Source organism: Lithobates pipiens, unplaced genomic scaffold, assembly GCF_037356315.1.
Source record: "Lithobates pipiens isolate NorthernLeopardFrog02 unplaced genomic scaffold, aLitPip1_a1.2 Scaffold_16, whole genome shotgun sequence".
Taxonomy (NCBI): Eukaryota; Metazoa; Chordata; class Amphibia; order Anura; family Ranidae; genus Lithobates; species Lithobates pipiens.
In genome coordinates, this window is record NW_027507748.1 from 63,200,221 (window position 1) to 63,221,533 (window position 21,313).

Here is a 21,313-nt window from a genome sequence, read left to right on the forward strand (position 1 = left end):
AATGTTCACTAATTGAGGATGAAGGTGAGCAGAGGTTGCCTATGGTCTCCCTTTCTGATAAAAGGGGGAACTCTGATAGGCACATTGACATAAGGTTACATAGTTGCATAGTTAGTAAGTTGAATAAAGACACCAGTCCATCCAGTTCAACCTGAGTGAGTGTGGGTGCGTGTCAACAATTATCCCGATTTAAGGTAACCATATAGCGCCACCAATTTACACATACATCGCACACTCACATCGGTCCCTAGCCTCAAGGAGCCCACAATCCAAGGTCCCCAACTCACATGCATATACTAGGGCCAATTTTGGACAGAAGCCAATTAACCTACCAGCATGTCTTTGGAGTGTGGGAGGAAACCGGAGTACCCGGAGGAAACCCAAGCAGGAACAGGAAGAACATGCAAACCCCAGGCAGGTCGTATCGTGGTTGGGATTCAAACAAAAAAAACTTTTTACTGCTAGGCAAGAGTGCTACCCACTACACCACTGCGCCGCCCAAGGTGGGACTGCTAAGGCAGATTCTAATTTAAGAGGAGCTCTGATGGGGAACTTGATCGCAGATTCTAATGTAAGAAGAACTCTGATTTAAAGCAGGACCCCGATGGAGTTTCTGATGTGGGGGGGGCTCTGATACTGACCCAGATGAATAGAGGACCTTATAGGGATTGTTTTTGGCCTTCAATTATTTGGTAAATATATGGTTTGACCCTCACATGTGACATTTGAATCTTTTTGCCTGTTAAATCAATGTATAGATATATACAGTATATATATATTCACACACATGCATACTTTAATTAGTGTCAGTTGAGTTTTCCTTTTAAAATTACCAAGAAGGGATTGGATATTAAAAGCAGAAAACCCCATTAATTCCTACAAATCCTTTTATAAACATGAACACGTCCCTTGTTGAAATGTCCAGTACATCCATCCTCCACATTACATAAAAAAAAAAAAAAAATCTTTAAGGCCGCTTTAGATTGTTCGCTCTCATCTTGCGTTTCATTTTGTGCCGCAGGGAAACTCCCCAGAGATCTTACACAAGTTTTAGAACAGCGCTTTTTCGTGGGAAGCAATTATCATCCAACTTACTTTTTGATTCCTTCCCGGAGCACTTAAAGGGCTGAAACGCTGAGGAATGAAAAGCAAAAAGCCTGCGAGAAAAGAAATGTTTTAAAGCCTATCTATCATCACTCGGGAAAATGGAATATGCGTAACTGAGAGAAGAAGGAACTTTTTTTTATTTTTTAATGGGCTCCAGCTATGAATAAACTCCCAGAGGTTGTGATGGATCATTAGAGGAAGACTCTGATTAAGTATTTTGTGTTTGACGAGGGTGTATAAAGATGACCTATACCCAATTGTTAACATAAAACTACAATAATTGTCTTGCTGAAGTGAAAGAATTAGGGCCCACTGAGTTGTGGTAATGTGTGCGTTACTGCAACTCATGGCAATGCACGTAACATTTGTTACTGTGTTGCGGTGCCACTCATTTTGTTTCCAAAAATCTTGGGGTGCCATTCAAAATGAATTGCAGGGCCCTTCATTTTGAAGGGCCCCGCAATTTATTTTGAATGGCACCCCAACACACTAAGGAAAGGTACCTGTGCTGGAGCGTGATGTTGTAATGTGTTGCTTTACAAAAAGAGGTTACCTAGAATTTTTATTGCATTACAGTGCATTGGCAGCCCATTCATTTTTAGTAGGCAACCTTATAACATACACTATGTTGTCAAAAGTATTGGGGCGCCTGCCTTTACACGCGCATCAAATTTAATGGCATCTCAGTCTTAGTCCGTAGGGTTCAATATGGAGTTGGCCCACCCTTTGCAGCTATAGCAGCTTCAACTATTCTGGGAAGGCTGACCACAAAGTTTAGGAGTGTGTCTATGGGAATGTTTGACCATTCATCCAGAAGCGCAATTGTGATGTCAGGCATTGATGTTGGACAAGTAGGCTTGGTTCGCAGTCTCCGTTCTAATTCATCCCAAAGGTGTTCTATCGGGTTGAGGTGCAGGCCAGTCAAGTTCTTCCACCCCAAACTCGCTCATCCATGTCTTTATGGACCTTGCTTTGTGCACTGGCGTGCAGTCACATTGGAACAGGAAGGGGCCATCTCCAAACTGTTCCCACAAAGTTGGGAGCATGAAATTGTCCAAAATGTCTTGATATGCTGACAACTTAAGAGTTCCCTTTTCTGGATTTAATAGGCCAAGCCTAACCCCTGAAAAACAATCCCACACCATAATCCCCCCTCCATCAAATGACTTGGATTAGTGCACAAAGCAAGGTCCATAAAGACATTATTGAGCGAGTTTGGGGTGGAGGAACTTGACTGGCCTGCTGATTGGGTCCTGACCTCAACCCAATAGAACATCTTTTGGATGATATTGAATGGAAACTGTGAGCCAGGCCTTCTTGTCCACATTAGCGCCTGACTTCACAAATGCGCTTCTGGAAGAATGGTCAAACTTTCCCATAGACACACTCCTAAACCTGGTGGGCAGCTTCCCAGAAGAGTTGAAGCTGTTATAGCTGCAAAGAGGGGGCCAACTCAATATTGAACAGGAAGGGGCCATCCCCAAACTATTCCCACAAAGTTGGGAGCATGAACTTGTCCAAAATGTCTTGATATGCTGACACCTTAAAACCCCTTTCGCACTGTGCCGCTATTTTTAGCTGCGTTTTACCGTCGGATTTGCAGTGCACTTTAACCCCCACTAGCGGCCAAGAAAGGGTAAAAACCGCCCGCAATGCGCTGCAATAGTGCCATTTTGCCGGCGTTATAGCAGCGCTGCCCCATTGATTTCAATGAGGAGCAGCGGTGGAGGAGTGGTATACACACCACTCCTTCACCTCTCCAAAGAAGCTGCTGGCAGGACTTTTCCCGATGTCCTGCCAGCGCACTGATCCAGTGTGAAAGCCCGAGGGCTTTCACACTGGAGACAATGGAGCAGCTGTTTGAGGGCGGATTGCAGGCGCTATTTTTAACGCTATAGCACCTGCAAAACGCCCTCGGTGTGAAAGAGGTCTAAGAGTTACCTGTACTGGAACTACGGGGCGAAGCCCAACCCCTAACAAAAAAATAACCCCACATCATAATCCCCCCTCCACCAAATGATTTGGAGGGGTGGCCCAATACTTTTGGCAATATAGTGTGGATGCCAAAAGTATCCATACACATAATAGAGACTTGTAATTTCGTTTCCAGTTTTTTGGGGGAGAGTTTAATTCATTACCCCTTTAAATCTTGGAGAAAAAAATGATGGAAAATACAATCTTTACATTTATATTATGGCCTAAGTAGTTTGCAGTGATGACACAGGCTTCAGGCCAACACATTTCACTACAAAAAAAACCATCATAGTAGTTCTAGATTTAAGATATGCATTCCAAAACTTCTCTTCCATTTGAAACATCAACATTGGACAGGGCTATAAACCACACACGCACACACATACACTACAAATGCCAAGAAGCATGTGGTTCAAACACTAGAAAATTGACTTAAGTCAGCAAATACCATCCTGGCTTTGCTCCAACTTCAGTATGCAACGGTGATTAACCACGTCCCAGGATAACAGCAAACTCACACAGCCACTAATGACAAATCACTTCTGAATATGTAATCTGTAGAAAGCTTGCCTTGGGTCCTATTCATGATTCTAATATTCTAAAACATATTTATTTTAGGAGCTGTTTGACAGCTGTGCCTTTTCCTGGGGGATCATAAGAGAGATCGCTGTATAGACATCTGCTGTGCGTCAGGCTGTGCCACAAAATGCCCTGTCATTTCTAATGTCAACTGGTCCCTGTTACTTTAATATTACTAGGATGAGAAAGAAGGTACATATGGGTATGTGGTTTTGACTGCTAAATCTCTTAATTTAATGTAGATTCAAACCCAATCTTTAAATCCTCCATGCCACGCAACTGGTCTCCCAAAGCCTCTTCTCTAATGCCCTGTACACACGTTCAGACATTCCGACAACAAAATCCATCGGATTTTTTCCAACTGATTTTGTGCCAAACTTGTCTTGTATACACACGGTTGGACAAAGTTGTCGGAAAATCCGATCGTTCTTAACGAGGTGACGTACAACACCTATGTCGGGCCAGTAGCCAATAGCTGTGGTCTCTTAATATATTCTGAGCATGCGTGGCACTTTGTCCGTCGGAATTGTCTACACACGATCGGAATTTAAACGATCAGATTTTGTTGTCGGAAAATTTTAGATCCTGCTCTCAAACTTTGTGTGTCGGAAATTCCGACTGAAAAAGTCCAATGGAGCCCACATACGGATTTTCCGACAACACGATCCGATCGCACAATTTCCGTCGGAAATTCTGACCATGTGTACAGGACATAAGGCTCACCGGCTGGAGGTTGTGCTCCGACATCAACGTTGACGTCTATACATAATCGGCAGAATTTATTTATTGAAAATCAAGCGGCCCCGGATGCATTTTACCCTGGTGAATGAGCTGACGGCGATTATAACTGACACGTGCAATAAATGTTTACGTACCTGGCAGCCCTAGTTAGATTACCTCCCATTAGCACAACCAACTACGCGTTTCCTAGTGACAGAGGTGGCCTCTCACCCCCCATTCCCCCCCCCCCCTTTTTGCTCATTCCCTCTTTTCTCCCTTTTCCTCTAATGCCCCGTACACATGATCGGAAATTCGGCCAGCAAAAGACCGACAAGAGTTTTTGGACGGAAAATGTAACCGTGTATGCTCCATCGGACATTTGCTGGCCGAATTCCCGCCAGTAAAAGATTGAGAGCATGTTTTCAATTTTTCGGTTGGAAAAAGTTCAGATCGGAAATTCTGACCGTCTGTACCAATTCCGACATGCAAAATTCCTATGCATACTCGGAATCAATTTGACGCATGCTCAGAAACATTGAACTTAATTTTCTCGTGTATGCAAGCCAAGCTTGAGCGGAATTCCATCGGAAAAACCAACCAAGATTTTTCAGGCGGAAATTACACTCGAGTGTATGGGGCATTACTTTTCTATCTTTCTCTCTGGATCCTCTCCACCTTAGCATTGCCTTTTTGCCTATAAGCAAAAGCAGTGCCATTTTTTGCCCCTATGGGCGACTGTACTGTTCTTCCTAGTTCAATGGCCCCTAGTTGAAAGGCCCCTTTTTTCCTTCTTTTTAAAAAAACAAAGCATATCACATTTCCAGGCAAGGCTCTGACAACTGACTAACGGTATCATATTGCTTGGCACCAATAGTCCTTCATTTCTAGATCACTGTTTAACGTTCCGTATCTACGGAGAGAAACTCCTCCTGTACTTGTTCATATTTTCGCATAGTTTTTTTGGCTATGTAACTATTTTTCTTGTAAATTCTAAAAAATAATAAAATTCAAGTGAAAGAAAATCAAGTGGCACAGTAAACAGCAGAAACATACCCGTTTTGGCTTGCAAAACCATACTCAGGGCTTTTCGAGCCGAAATGCGTTTGTTTTCTGCTGTATAGGAGATCACTTGAGTTTTAATAAACTCTGTGGATTATGTATGGACTCCAGCGCTGGCTTTTTCAAGTACCAAGTGGATGGGGCTGACATATTATTTGGTGAGGCAGGATCAATAATCCTGAGGTATATGAGGATAGTGTGGACCAGCCCACAAAATGGAGCGTAAGACAGAAGAGTAGAGAATTGGAAGCCTGTCCACAGCAATCAATAAGTTAAGCAACACAGTTTATTCCTCTACACCTAGCCTCAACAAGCATTTAGTGGAACGTAAATTTCTTTCTTTCTTTCTTTCTTTAACAAATTGTGAGCAGGCAGGCTGTTTCTTCCTCCTTCCTAATAAAATAAACCTACCGGCCTGCTTGCAGTCTTCTTTAAAATGTATACATTCTGGTACAGTGCCTGTGTGCTGGGATGACTACACTCCTGGGCATGATGGAGTTACGCCGCTCCCACACCGGCCAATAAAGATGGACAAAGACAGAAGCTAGGGTGAATGTGCCGACACCGGCAGGGACATTGTGGGTTTCAGACTGTTGGTGCTAAGGTAAATATTGCAGACTTTAGTTCTGCTTTAACTCTTGCAGTGGAGGAGGCCCCGATGCAACAGTATTTTTATTTTTTTTTGGAATTCCTTTCAGCTTTAAAGTATAACTAAAGTCAAAACTTTTTTCTTAGTTTTTGGATAGAGTGGAGAGGGATTAGATCAACTATTAGGTCATATTGCAGCCTGTGCCCCCTTTAGGGAGATTCACCCTTTCTATTTGTCCTGTTTACTGTTATTGTTGAAAGAAAAATCCCAAATTTTGGGGTATCCTAAGAACAGCAATAGAGGGGAAACCTTCCATGGGGGACACTAGTTCTCCTCCCACTTTAGAGGGATTTCTTCTTACTTCCCGTTTTTGTTATGGGACAGGAAGTGAAGGAAAATCTCTCCAATGGGACACAGATAGACAGAGGTTTTTATAACTATCCCTTACTCTATCCAAAATGTAAAAACAAGCATTTTGCCAATAGTTCAGCTGTAATATAAATTCAATTTTCCATTTGTAATATCTTTAAATCTGTAGATTGTATTAAAAATGCTATGCAATGCTTTAATATTATTTAATGATATAAAATGTACTAGGATCCTTGGGTCCTTGTTCAGGCACTTTCTATCATAGGGTGAAACATTTTGTCCCTATTCCCAAGTTATGCTATTGTATTGTCACATTGTCTATAGGTTTCCCAAGGAAATAACGTGGCTCTTTCAGAATACACAACGCAGGCATGGTCAAGTGTGGCCAGTATCAAGAAACCCAACTTGAGAAATGCAATGCAACCATCACAGATGGACATGTAGAGAAAAAGTTGCCGCAAAGAGACTGCGGGGGATCATCAGCACAAAGGATAAAAGAAAGGTGAAAACTGTATTTTACTGTAAATAAAACAAATGGCAACTATTTATGATACAAGAAGTATCAGTTGTGATTTACATGTTCTTGAACCTTGACCTATAATGACTATGTCCTATATCGGTAAGGGGGTTATTAATTGTGCCCCCCACAGAACAGCATGCCATAAGCTAGAATTTCACTGTAAGGAGCCAAGGAACAGAAATGAAACTTGAATTGGCTGCATTTCCTTTAAAAATTTCATGAAATATGATGGGTCTGGGGGGGGGGGGGGGGGGTGTGCTAATAATGAAATCCAGTCCTAAGGCTAAAACAATTACAATGCTCAATAATAAAATTGTCTATTTTTTTCAGCAGTTTGGCACCTTTGAAGATGCAAATTTTATGCTCTTATATTTTTCCTCCACGGGAGCCAAAATGTTTTACGGACCACCAGTGGCAGATAAAATGCCGATTGTTTTAATTAACAGTACAGCGGCAGCAATTCATAATATTATTTTATCAAGTCTGCATGACCGGTCAATTACACACGCGGCTATTATAAATCTTTTACAAACACATTCAGTCTTCCATATCCTCCATAGATTCATGTGGATTGTATTAATAATTCAGTGTTTTTGTTAAATGAACTGAGCGCTTGAAAAGATATGAATCCAGTAGATGTTATTATTTCAATGTGGAGTTATTTTAATAATTTAACAGGATTTGCTTTTAACCTCTGAATGACCCATTCCCGTCTTGTGTTCAAGAAGCAAGAGATTCATAGGGCAAAGCTAAGCTTAAAAAAAGCAAAAGCTGTATAGTACAGCAAGGTTGAAATTTGCAACGTTCAGTCAAGGGAGACAATGGCTACTAAAATGGATAAAGATACCCAAACTGTCCATTTTTGCAGCCAGGTTGGGCAATGACCTAAATTCTATCGTCCTTCGTATATGACAGCAATGTGAACACTTTTGGTGAAGGAGGTTGATGTTGATCAGGCAGGACAGAAACTGTGCCCCAATAACTTTTAGTGCTACTTTGCCACAGCAACTCTCCTCCTTGTCTATTTCGGCCAGGTTGGGCAATCAGCTACATTTTATCATCCTTTGTATATGACAGCAAGTGAACACTGTAGGTGAAGGGGGGTGATTTTGATCAGACAGAAGAGAAACCGTGTCCCAATAACTTTTAGTCCTATTTTGCCACAGCAGCTCTCCTCCTTGCCCATTTCAGCCACGTTGGGCAATGACCTAAATCCTATCATCCTTCGCATATGACTGAGCAAGGTGAACACTTTTGGTGAAGAAGGGTGATACTGATCAGGCAAGATAGAAAATGTGTCACAATAACTTTTAGTCCTACTTTGCTACAGCAGCTCTCCTCCTTGCCCTCCTTTCTCCATTGGCATTTCCAATTTTGAAAGTTTAGCCAAGATATATGCTCCTGTTTTTAGTGCCACCTAATCCTGGGTGGTCAGTCTAGGCATGCCCATCTAATCACCCTCAGAAGTCTATGGGTATATTGACTCATGCACTTGGCTGTATTTAACCAAATTCCAGCATATTTTCCCACCAGGGAGCCCACAGGTGCTGCGTACAGCTGCCTGTAGAAGTAAATAGCCAGATATGGCCACGGCCAGAGAAGTTTTACTCCTTACTCACCTCCCTCCATTCACATTCTCCATTTTGAACATTTAACCAAGATATACTGTATGCTCCTCTTTATGGTAGTACCATCCAATCCTGGATAGTCAGTTTATGAATGCATATCCAATCACCCTCAGAAGTTTATGGGCATTTTGACTCATGGATATAGCCGTATCTAGACGTATAGAAAAATCCTAGCATATTTCCCCACCAGGGAGTCCACAGGCGCTGTGTACAGCTGCCCATAGAAGTCAATGGCCAGATACAGCCATGTACATGAGTCCTAAGGGGCACAGCAGGGTTGACTGACACAACATCAAGCCTACTGTCTGCCCTGTCTGCGGCTCTGAAAGACTTATTTACTTTGACAGCCAAAATAGAAATCCTTTAACAAAGTTGTCACCAGGCCTGAAATGTTGTGTAATCTATCTAACAGGAACATGCCCACAATAAAAACTGAATTCTTTAATGCAGTTGAAAAAGGTTAGAACTTCTGTTCGCTTTTTACTACTATCTAATTCCCGAATGGAGACTTTTGCTCATTTTCTGTCCTAGCAGAAAAACTATCACTGGCACAGGAAGTGAGGTTAAGACTCTTAATTGGGGCTAAAGACAGTACTAAATACTTAACAAAAGATCTAACCGTTTTCAACTCTATTAAAATTTTGTCTGGAGGTTGCAGGTTAAACCAATATATGAGGCAGCTAAAGGCTATAAATCGCAGCAGAAAATATGCCTATCTGTGGTACAGACTAACATTAATGTGAAAAAAAAGAAGTTAAAACAAATGTAAATGTAGCATAGCAAACCTCAGAAGCCAAGCTTCTACTGGAATCCAAGAATTTGGAGTTTTGGCAGTCTGGTCCACTAACAGCCTTGTAAGGACATATTATTGCCCGATTATGGATGATGAATAATTGCTCCAGAACATGGACTGATTACGTGATGCATACAGAATGTGACAGTCTGGTCAAGTAACAAAGAGTCTAATTCAGTTGTCCTCCATTTAATGCAGACCCTCTGTTATTTGGGAAACCTGACCTCTGTGCATAGGGAAGCATACAGCACGCGTCAAAATGCACTTGGCGTTTTTCCCTTATTTAAAGGTGGACACGGACTAATATTGCGTTGCACCTTCTTTTCACATGCAGCTAAAAAAATCTTAAAAATCCATGTGATGTGAATGCAGAAGGTAGTGTTGCCATGGGCTGAGGTCAGAATATTCAACAGTGCAACACTCACCAAAATCTTTTATTTAATGTTGGATAGAGCAGGAAAGAGTTGCCATCTGTCAGGTTTTTATTGCTTTCTGTGTCCCCGATAGGGCCCATTCATAATGTTGTTTAGCTGTTATATGCAATACATGGAAAGGCACGATACATTTACTGGGGTGACTGAATGGTACCTCAATCCATGACGGGCATGCATTGCACCACCAAAAATGGAACATGTACCTTTTCTTTTTCCTCCAATTGAATGGGTTGCCATAATGCTATGTATGGCATAACAAGCATTACCGAACAGGCCCTTACGCACCGTAACAGTGTGAATAGACCCTTTGGGAGATTTCCCTAATTTCCTGTCCCGAAGAAATTAGAAATCTTGACAGCGGGAATGGGTTACAACTTCTGACCATAGTTTTTATTGCTGTCCTTGCCTATTTGACCCCTGTGACACCTGCACCCTTCATTTCTTGTAAGGGCTTGACAAGGACAGGATGTAATGGAAAATGTCCTAAATGATGTCACTGACAAATATGAATTCAATAGAGAAGTTCGTTTTTTTTCTCTACTCTTAAAAAATGTATAAAGTTAAGCTTTGAGCAATTCTATTTAAGATGGAAATTTTACATATGGAATGACACTGATAATGTTCTATCACAGAGTGTCAATGGCCGACAGCTTCCTTTGTTTTTCTGCACTTATTCATTAGGGTTTGGTCAGACTTGAACATTTAGCATGCAAACACATAACCGGTCTCTTGATTTCCCCTGAACAGAGCATATTTTTCTTTTTGACAGAAAAAAAATAGAATGTTCTCAGATTATTGCAAAAAGGCAATGTAATCGAAGCAGGCCAGATGATCCAGCACATAGTTTACAGGTGAATAATGTTGTAAAACAAGTTTGCAGATGGCCCCAAGGCCCAACTCAGATGCCAAGTTCAAACAGATTCCATGTTCGTGGCTTAGATAATAACACTGATTTTTGGGTCAGTGAGGTCAAATGTTCAACAGTGGCTGAATAGGGCTGCAGTCTTAAAGGGTTTGTGGAGGAAAAAAAATAGCAAATAAAGAAAAAATATTATAGCATATATAATTGCGACACAACTCATATTGTAATTGAATGTTATTAACAATTACCTTTCCTTTTCAATCTGCAGCCACTCTAATTTTCTAAAAATGCAATGGAATATGGCTAAGTGGAGTTGTTCTGTACACAGAATGTGTACTGACCACTCCCCAGAAACATCATTTCCTGCTTGTGTGATTGGCTCACCAATTTTTCCAGAAGTCTGCCTAAGACACAAGTAATATTTCAGGCATCCCCTGCAACAAAATGTAATTTTTGGTAAGATACTTCCATAGGAAATCACGTCTAAAGGGATGCAGGCCCACCATCTTTTCTCATTAGAGCTCTGCAGCTGCACAGCTGATGGATAATTATGAAATCACTTCCATTAGACCCACTCAGAACAGAGACACAGAGGAACAAACAGAAATTTCTTAATAACAAAATAACAAAAGGTAGGAATCTGCAACAAAGGTTGTTATAAATCTTCTAATGCCCATAGATCACTCAGAGGGGAATGTTTTTTTATCAACAAAAGTGCATTTAAAAAACGTTTTAGTTATGTGTTGTGACACCAAAAGATGCCCATCAGCTTTAACGTGTTTTTGGAATTTCACATTTCGCTGAAGAAACCCCACGAAGACGTGACCTGTTGAGGGCACTGAGTTTGATAACCAATGCCCTAAGACCCCATTCACACCTGAGCGTTTTGTAGCTTGAAACCTGTAGCTACAAAACGCTAGAGGGGAAAAAATCTATTATTCTCAATGGAGATGGTTCACATCTCCACTCCATGTCGCCTGAAGCCGAACGCCTGAAGCTCAAACAAGTTCCTTTTTTGTCACGAACCGAGCAGATTTGGGCGTTTTTCTTCTTTTAACATTGGTGACCTTTTGCCCTGCACAAAATCGTGGCAAATCGTGGTAAAAAACGCTGCAAAATTGCTGTAAATTCGCAATATTTTCTGCTTGAAAACGCTACGCTCAGGTGAATGTAGCCTCAGGGAGGAACACCGGAATATAGAGGTTTAGGAGTCAGTCAGACTAAGGCCTGGTTCACACTGGTTCGACATACGCTCTCACTTTGGGATTATGACGTAAACAAATCAATGATTCCCTAAGGCCGCGTACACACGGGTGGACTGTTCGCTCAACTTTGTCCGCTGAACAGTGTTTCAGCGGACAGTCCGCTCGTGTGTGGGGCTTCAGCGGACAGTTTCAGCGGACAGTTTGACGAACAAAGTTTTTCGGAAACTCTGAAAAACTGTCCGCTGAAACTTGGTTTGAGCGGACAGTCCGCCCGTGTGTAGGCCACTTTCGAAATGAGCAAACTGTTCCCGCTCGGAGGAAAGTCTGCTCATTTCGAGCGCGTCTCCAGGTAGGCGGGGCCCGCGAAGGAGACGTCGCGGTCCCCGCCGCCTGGTATGGACTTAAAGGGGAACCCCAACGCCGAAAAAAATCGGCGTGGGGGTCCCCCCAAAGTCCACAACAGACCCTTGTCCGAGCACGCTACCCGGCCGGCCAGGAAAGGGGGGCGAGCGAGCGCGCCCCCTCCCGAGCCGTACCAGGCCGCGTGCCCTCAACATGGGGGTGCCTTGGGGAAGGGGGGGCCGCGCGGCCCCCCCACCCCAAAGCACCTTGTCCCCATGTTGATGAGGACAAGGGCCTCTTCCCGACAACCCTGGCCGTTGGTTGTCGGGGTCTGCGGGCGGGGGGCTTATCGGAATCCGGGAGCCCCCTTTAATAAGGGGGCCCCCGGATACCGGCCCCCCACCCTATGTGAATGAGTATGGGGTACAATGTACCCCTACCCATTCACCTGTAAAAAAAAAGTACCCAAAAAAAAAACACAACACACGAGATAAAATATTTTATTGCACCGCTCCGGGGGTCTTCCGTCTTCGGGGGTCTTCTCGCCGGACTCCTCCGCTATCTTCTTGTAGCTCTTTTGCTAGCGGAGGAGTCCGGTTTTCTTCCTCCCCGCCGCCGGCCTCTTCTCCCGACTTCGGGGGTCTTGTCCCCCTCTTCGGTTCTTCTGCCGGGCCACCGCGCCTTCTTATAGCTCTTTTGCAGGCGGTGGCCTGGTCTTCTGACGCCGCCGCCTTCCGTTCTTCTGCCGGGCCACCGCGCCTTCTTATAGCTCTTTTAGAGGCGGTGGCCCGGTCTTCTGTCGCCGCTGTCGCCTTCCGGTCGCCTTCCGTTCTTCTTCTTGTTCTTGTTCTTGTTCTTCTTCTTCTCCAGGAGATGTTGACACGTCGCTCTCTCCGGCCGGAATGCCAGAGCCGCGCTGTGCGGCCACTTATATAGTGACAATGGGGCAGTGTCACATGGTATATGTCACATGGGTTGGTCACATGGTGACCCCGCCCCCTTAGGATGTCATAGTCCCCATGTGACATCAACCCATGTGACCAACCCCTTCCCCAAGGCACCCCCCATGTTGAGGGCACGCGGCCTGGTACGGCTCGGGAGGGGGGGCGCGCTCGCTCGCCCCCCTTTCCTGGCCGGCCGGGTAGCGTGCTCGGACAAGGGTCTGTTGTGGACTTTGGGGGGACCCCCACGCCGATTTTTTTCGGTGTTGGGGTTCCCCTTTAAGTCCATACCAGGCGGCGGGGACCGCGACGTCTCCTTCGCGGGCCCCGCCTACCTGGAGACGCGCTCGAAATGAGCAGACTTTCCTCCGAGCGGGAACAGTTTGCTCATTTCGAAAGTGGCCTACACACGGGCGGACTGTCCGCTCAAACCAAGTTTCAGCGGACAGTTTTTCAGAGTTTCCGAAAAACTTTGTTCGTCAAACTGTCCGCTGAAACTGTCCGCTGAAGCCCCACACACGAGCGGACTGTCCGCTGAAACACTGTTCAGCGGACAAAGTTGAGCGAACAGTCCACCCGTGTGTACGCGGCCTTAGGGAATCATTGATTTGTTTACGTCATAATCCCAAAGTGAGAGCGTATGTCGAACCAGTGTGAACCAGGCCTTAGTCTGACTGACTCCTAAACCTCTATATTCCGGTGTTCCTCCCTGAGGCTACATTCACCTGAGCGTAGCGTTTTCAAGCAGAAAATATTGCGAATTTACAGCAATTTTGCAGCGTTTTTTACCACGATTTGCCACGATTTTGTGCAGGGCAAAAGGTCACCAATGTTAAAAGAAGAAAAACGCCCAAATCAATGGGGCAGTGTCACATGGTATATGTCACATGGGTTGGTCACATGGTGACCCCGCCCCCTTAGGATGTCATAGTCCCCATGTGACATCAACCCATGTGACCAACCCCTTCCCCAAGGCACCCCCCATGTTGAGGGCACGCGGCCTGGTACGGCTCGGGAGGGGGGGCGCGCTCGCTCGCCCCCCTTTCCTGGCCGGCCGGGTAGCGTGCTCGGACAAGGGTCTGTTGTGGACTTTGGGGGGACCCCCACGCCGATTTTTTTCGGTGTTGGGGTTCCCCTTTAAGTACATTCCAGGCGGCGGGCCCCGCCTACCTGCACACGCGCTCGAAATGAGCGGACTGTTGCCTCGTGTGTGGGTGAGTCCGTTCATTTCAAAAGTTGCGCGGACTTAGTACGACGAACAAAGTTTGCCGTATTTGTCCGCTCAAAAAGTGCCGTGTGTGGGCGTGTTCGTTCATTCAAAAGTTTGAGCGGACTGTTTGACGAACTTAGTTTCGGCAGACAGTCCCCGCGTGTGTACGCGGCCTAAGAGAGCCTTCTTAACTGGTCCAACACAAATTTGTCCGACTTTGAAAAAGGTTCCTGCACTACTTTGGTCAGACTTTGGTCTGTTTTCAGCTCATTCAATATCATTGAAATCGGATCAAAGTTGGATCCTTGTCCTAACCACTTGTGACATCCGTCACGGTGATTACAGCAGCAGGAAAATAAACTTTTATGCCTTTACAGCATTTTTATGCTTTTTATTCATCTGAGCCATCTCCAGTGATTTTCTGCATGTTGGTCATTAGGTAGCTCAAGTACAGCAGTATATCATTCTATGGAATTTAGCAGGTGAAACATCATGATACACGTGATATACTCTGATGAATTACCAACAAATTAGTATATGTGACTTTTACAGGTAGTGAATGGTTTGTGTAAAGGATAGATTAAAAACAGTTGATAATAATGCATATAGTTTCATGGATTTGCAATTCATCTATATCAGGGGTCTTCAAATTAAGGCACACAGGCCGGATGTGGCCCTTTGCTTTGCTTGCCACTATTCCTTCCATTGGTACAAGACACTATTCCTGCCACTGACACCTGCAATGGGATACTATACCTCCCACTTACACCAGAGATGGGAAACTAATTATCCAACGGACCCCAATTATAGGGCACTATTCCTCTCACAGAAAACAATGATGTTACTATTTTATTCCCACTGACCTCCAAGCCAATGACATTGTTTACTATGGCATTTTCTACACCAACTGGCCACAGTCTGGCCCTCTAGAGTTTGAAGGGCCGTAAACTGGCTCTTTGTTGCAAAAGTTTGGAGAACCCTGATCCATATGAACTTTAATATTTTGTGTCACGTAAAAACAACTTGGTACAACATGAAATTCCCTTTGAGAAAACCAATAAGTACTGAGTAGGAAGGGAGCTTGAGGTGCAGGTACCATGAACCAAATATATTTTTGTTGTGAACAGAGAGGCAAAGTTGAGATGAGGAGATAAAGTAATGCTAGTGGATGTTCTTGGCATGGCTTATCTTGGGATGGGGGGAATTTACAGAAATTCGGGATTCTGAAATATATAACGGCTCCCCTGACAGTGGATATCAGTGGGCGTCAGGCAGCTGTCATCCAATCAAGCTGAAAAAGTAGCTAAAGGAGTCACCTGGGATTTGCTCAGTAAAGGAAATTGTCATAACCAACTCTGTTGGTTCAAGCCACAACCACCTGTTCAAAAGCAGCATGTATGACCTTTAAAAAAAAAAAAAAAAAAAAAAAAAAAAAATATATATATATATATATATATATATATATAAACTTATATCTAAGTTTCTAACGGATTAAAAAGAAACGTGTAATTTACTAAAAACAACCAAAATGCATTTTGAACAACAGTAGACACACACATAACAAAAACACTCTAGAATATTGCATGTACATTGCTGGAAGACATAATTGGGAAATGTCACTGGTTCAAGGACTTGTTTAGCTGTTGTCAGGACTGGTCTCTGTCAAAGCAGCTATACAAGAAGATGTGAACACAAGGGCATTGTGGGTCCTCACGCTAAAAGTAATATTTGCGCTTGTGTCTGTCTGAGTGAGGCAACCCAGTGAAGCAAAGCTCTCCTGCAAGGACTGACTTTCAGCTTGTTAAACTCAATCATGTCTGAGGAACAGGTGAGGAGGTGATAAGTAGGTTAGCTGTCTAAAGCTATTATATTTAAACATGGCTGCAAGCACTGTACAGATCACGACATCCTATATTTTGTTAAATAAAATTGAAAAACAGTCACCCCACAGAAAGGTCTTCCAGGAAATTTACATTCTACAACTAATGGCACCTATCTGGTGTAAGCTAAGCGCAATCACGGGACCTCATTTTTAAAAAGGTCAGAGGGAGGACATATCTCAGACAACTCAGAGCAATCAATCAGATCCAAGCTTTGGTTATCCAAATATCATTCTTCAAGTTTGAAATTAGTTGGTCATTTGTCTGATAGAGCTTTAGAAAAAATGTCCTATTGCTATACACAGACAATTTTCTTACAGAAAGTGACTCATGGATATGATCAAATTACTTGACAGATTTGCCAAGGTGACATTTTTGGTTTTGGATAGACCTGTTAAGCTCAACCATCTATGAACACTTTTTTTTAAAAGCTAGGTTGGTGTCATCCACCTCCATTTTAATATATGCTTACAAAACTTTTGTGGAAAACCTGACCATCACACCTACACTATGGCTATAGGTTTGTAGACAATTGACCATCACGCAACGATTTATATAAGCTTGTTGCACATCCTATTATAAAATATTAGCTTATTATAGAGTTAGCCTTCCCAAGTTTCTGTTTTAAAGTCCTCCACGCTTCTGGGAAGGCTTTCTAGAAAATTTTGGAGTAGGTCTATGGCAATTTGTACCCTCTCCTCCAAAGGAACATTTGTTAGGTCAGCTACTGATGCTGGATACGAAGACTTAAAGTGGAAGTCCATGCAAAATCGAAAATCCCTGCATCTATTAGACACCAGGGATCTAACACTAACCTCTCTATGCCTGTAAAGAAAAAAATGAGTATACATAAATTTTTGGAAGCCGATCTGACCCGCTCCGACCCCGATCAATAGCGTTGGAAGCTCTGTAGAAGACACGGGCGAGAACAGCTGTGAAATGAATGGGAAGTGACGTCACCCATAGAGTTACTATGGGGGTTCCGTTGTCCTCCGTCTCCTCTGCACCCGCCTACACAGAGAAGCTGCAGCTGACAGCTCAGCATGGGATCCGGAGGGAGTGGGTGCTTCCAAAAAGGTATGTATACTCGTTTTTTCTTTACAGGGATGGAGAGGTTAGTGTTAGATCCTTGGTGTCTATAGACGCAAGAATTTTAGATCTTGCATGGACTTCCACTTTAAATAGGGAATAAACAAGATACTAATCAATGCAGTGAAAAATGAATACATATAAATGGTTGCAAGCTAACTTCATGTTACTGGTGGTGGAGATGAATCTGACACTGTTAATCAGATTTTTAAAGATTTTTGGCACTTGGTTCAAGATGGTAATGGAAGATTGATTATGGACGTTATGGAATATGGTGTTACGCTACACTTTTGTTATTATTAATGGATAAGAAGACTTAACTTGGAATCAGTGTCTCTTTCACTTAGATTTTATTGAAAAGAATCAGTGTTTAAATTCTCAAAAATGTTCAATAGGGTTGAGTCCCTCCACACCAGACTCATCAAACTATGCCTTTATGAAACTGGCTTTAAGCGTAGGGTCATAGTCACGCTGGATCCTAAAATGGCCTTCCCCAATCTGTTGCCACAAGCATGGAAGCACATAATTGTCTAAAATATCTTTGTATGCCTTAGCATTCAGTTACCTTCAGGTTAAAAAACCTAAGTTCAATTTGAAGGGGTCTCCACATACTTTTACCTTTATACTATAGTTGTGATGGTCAGGTGTCCGCAAACCTCCGGCTATATACAGTATTGTGTTGACAAGCACGAGAAAAGCAAAAAGACAAGAAGACATGTCCATTTTGAAATGTACACACTAGGCTGGTAAAGGATTTTCTTGCCTTCTTTGAACCCTCCGCATCCATTCCATCTCCATGCTACCAGATCTCAAGTTGCCTGATTTAGACGGAAACTTTAAAAATGGATAGCATGGTACAATAGAACACTTAAGGCCCCCGCAGAGAAAAACTCAGCAGGATCCAAAATCACTGCTGTGATCATTATAATATGCCTTCAACATCAGCAAAATACTATTTCACTATGATAGAAGCTGGGAAAACTGTCATCTGTATAGTGTCTTATAATAATCATAATAATACTGATATATCACATTTTCTGCAGAACCTGGAAGCACTGCAGGAAGCTGAATAATGAATTCTAGATTAGGCAGGGGAAAATCTACACCAGATTCAGATTATTCAGAGGAAGAGAACTTTTCAGTTAAAGGAACTCCAGTTACAAAACTTTTACTTTAATGATCAAAAACAGCCCTATGATGGAGTGGAGCTGGGTCATCGTCTACAGGGACATTGTATTTAAAATGTTCTGACCAAAACCTCGAGTGGAACCCTTATTTTAAATAGAAACGTGATGCCTACTCATTTACCAAATATTTCAAGTATAACTAAAGACAAAACATTTAGAGTGGAGATGGATTAGAACACCTAGTAGGTTTTCATTGCTGTCTGTATCTCCATTAGGGTGATTCACCCTCTCTATTTGTCCTGTTTACTATGATCATTGAAAGCAAAGGAAAATCCCAAATTCTGGGTTGTCCCCAGAAAAGTAATGGAAGGAAAACCTTCCTATGGGGACAATAGTTCTGGTAACCTGAGGGGGCCAAGGGATTTCCTTAATTTATAGGGATTTCCTCTCACTTTCTATATTGGTTATGGGATAGGAAGTGAAGATAAATCATCCCAATGGGACCCTACTTTAAACTGAAACCGAATTTTGGTTGAACTCCATGGACAGGTGTTTTTTTCACCCTCACAGATTTCTTGCTAAAAGTTTATTTTTGTGTGTGTGACAGACTGGAGGCTGGTGGTCCCCTGGGACCGGTCCGGGTTATATTGTCAAAGATTAATTGAATGAGCTGAAGTTAGAAGCTGATTGGCTACCATGCACAGCTGCACTTGATTTTGCACTCTATAGTTTAGTAAATCCACCCCAGTAAGTCTCGTGATCCAGGTACCCCAACTAGATTGCACAGTCAGGTCCTCAACAGCTTAAATACACACTTCCAGCCTGCTTATTGGATCATGAACAAGCAGTAGGACACTGAAAAGTCATCCCTCTGCTCAATACAGGAGGCAAATACCAAGACCAATTCAGGAACGTATGCTGGACATAGCCAATCCTGCTGAATCGGATGAGATTTGAACCATGTATGGACAGACTGAATGTACCAAGCTGATCGATCAATCAGCTTGGGTACAACCAGCCTGCCAGATTCACTTGCGATTATCGCTATAGCAGCTGCTATAGCGGCTAGCAATAATCACGGTCTTCTCCCAGTGGAGGGGGAGGAGGAAGCCGTCCATGCTGAGAGAAGACAGCGATTATTGCTAGTAGCTATAGCAGCCACTATAGTGATAATTGCAAGTGAATCCAGTAGGCTGGTTGTACCCAAGCTGATTGATCGATCAACTTGGTACATTCAGTCTGCCCATACATGGTTCTAATCTCAGCTAATTCAGCAGGAATGGTCGGCATACGTTCCTGGATTGGTTTTGGTATCTGCCTCCTGCAATCCCCTTTTATAAAAGCACTCAAACTCAGAGGGTCGGACTTGGGGGAGGGAGGGTCGGACCTGGGGACCAATTAGTCTTTTCTGCTGGCACATGTGAACATACAATTGCTTGGCAAGAGGGATTCCCCTGTCAGGACTGTCTGTGTTGATGGGGGAATAGTGCAAATAGTGCGAAATTTGCACCATCCATGGCCTGCCTTACACTCATGTAACAATTTTTAACAAATTCCTTCATTTATTAGTGAACTGGAGTTTTTATAACTGCACGCAGGATGGCTTTAACTCCTACTAGTAAATAGTTAACATGATTTTCATATAGTGCTCCCTGATGGCAACTACAAACCTAAATGTCACAACCCCTAGTATTGCTTACAAGATTATTCCTTAGAAAACAAACAGGCCACAACACAGAGAAGATGGAAAGGAGATTACGGAGAAGAGGATCAGCAAGTGTCTGCCACATGTGCGCTGTCCCAGACGCCAGGCTGCAAGCTGGAAACGAAAGCCATGTCACGCGGTACCATCGTAATAGCTGCAACACTCATAGAGCATTAATAAAACGCCCAGGTCAGCTTATTGTAGATAAGGCTCAGCTGGGCTGTAATACAGCGGAAAATATAATACTCCTCTATTCATACAGCATGCAACTACAGTAATCCAAAGCCACCAATCCAAGTCATTTAAAGGGACAGTCCACTCAAAATTGATATTTCAGATTTTGCTTGATGCAGAAGAGTTAAACCACCTGGCTATTTCTTTTATCACTATGGAATGCTATTAGTAAGAATAACAGAAGAAGCCTCTTAACCTGACTTTTCTCTGCAACACTCAAGCTGTGTTGATTAAAATTCGTTTCACCACCATCAAATATTCACAAATTGTGCCTATGAGCTTAAACAACACACCACCTACATACATATAATATTCGAAAAATTCAGAGGACCAGACTGATCACTCCACAGTATTAAGAAATTTGAAAAGGTAGTGTGTTATAAAAAACTCAGCTCAGCTCTACATGCTCATAGGCGCAATTTGTGAATATTTGATGTCATTTTATGTTTTTGTCTTGATTTTTTTTTGTAATAAATATATATTTTATATACACTTGTGTTATGCCCTACACGGTCGCACAAAGGTCCCGGAAAATCCGATTGTTCATAATGAGGTGACGTATATCACGTACATCGGAACTATAAAGAGGCTAGTAGCCAATAGATTTTGTCTCGTAATTTATTCTGAGCATGCGTGGCACTTTGTCCGTCGGAATTGTATACATACGATCGGAATTTAAACAATCGGATTTTGTTGTCAATATTTGAGATCCAGATCTTTGAAAATTCCTTTGAAATTCCACGAACCGAAAAAGTCCAATGGAGCCCACACACGATCGGATTTTCAGACAACATGATCCGATCGCACATTTTCCATTGGAAAGTCCAACCGTGTGTGCAGAGCATTATGCCTAAAAATGTCCATCATCTAAAATTCCAATTTTTCCAATAACTCAAGCTGTGTTGCCACCCTGCCCCCAGCATGTCACCGTAGAGGGAAGGAGTAG

The 21,313-nt window shown here is 43.0% G+C and overlaps 1 protein-coding gene across 2 annotated transcripts in view; it reads right to left on the reverse strand.

The window, feature by feature from the left end:
* Positions 1–21,313, reverse strand: part of HUNK (hormonally up-regulated Neu-associated kinase) — a 118,811-nt gene that overhangs the window by 39,466 nt on the left and 58,032 nt on the right. The gene's annotated exons all lie outside the window — the stretch shown is intronic.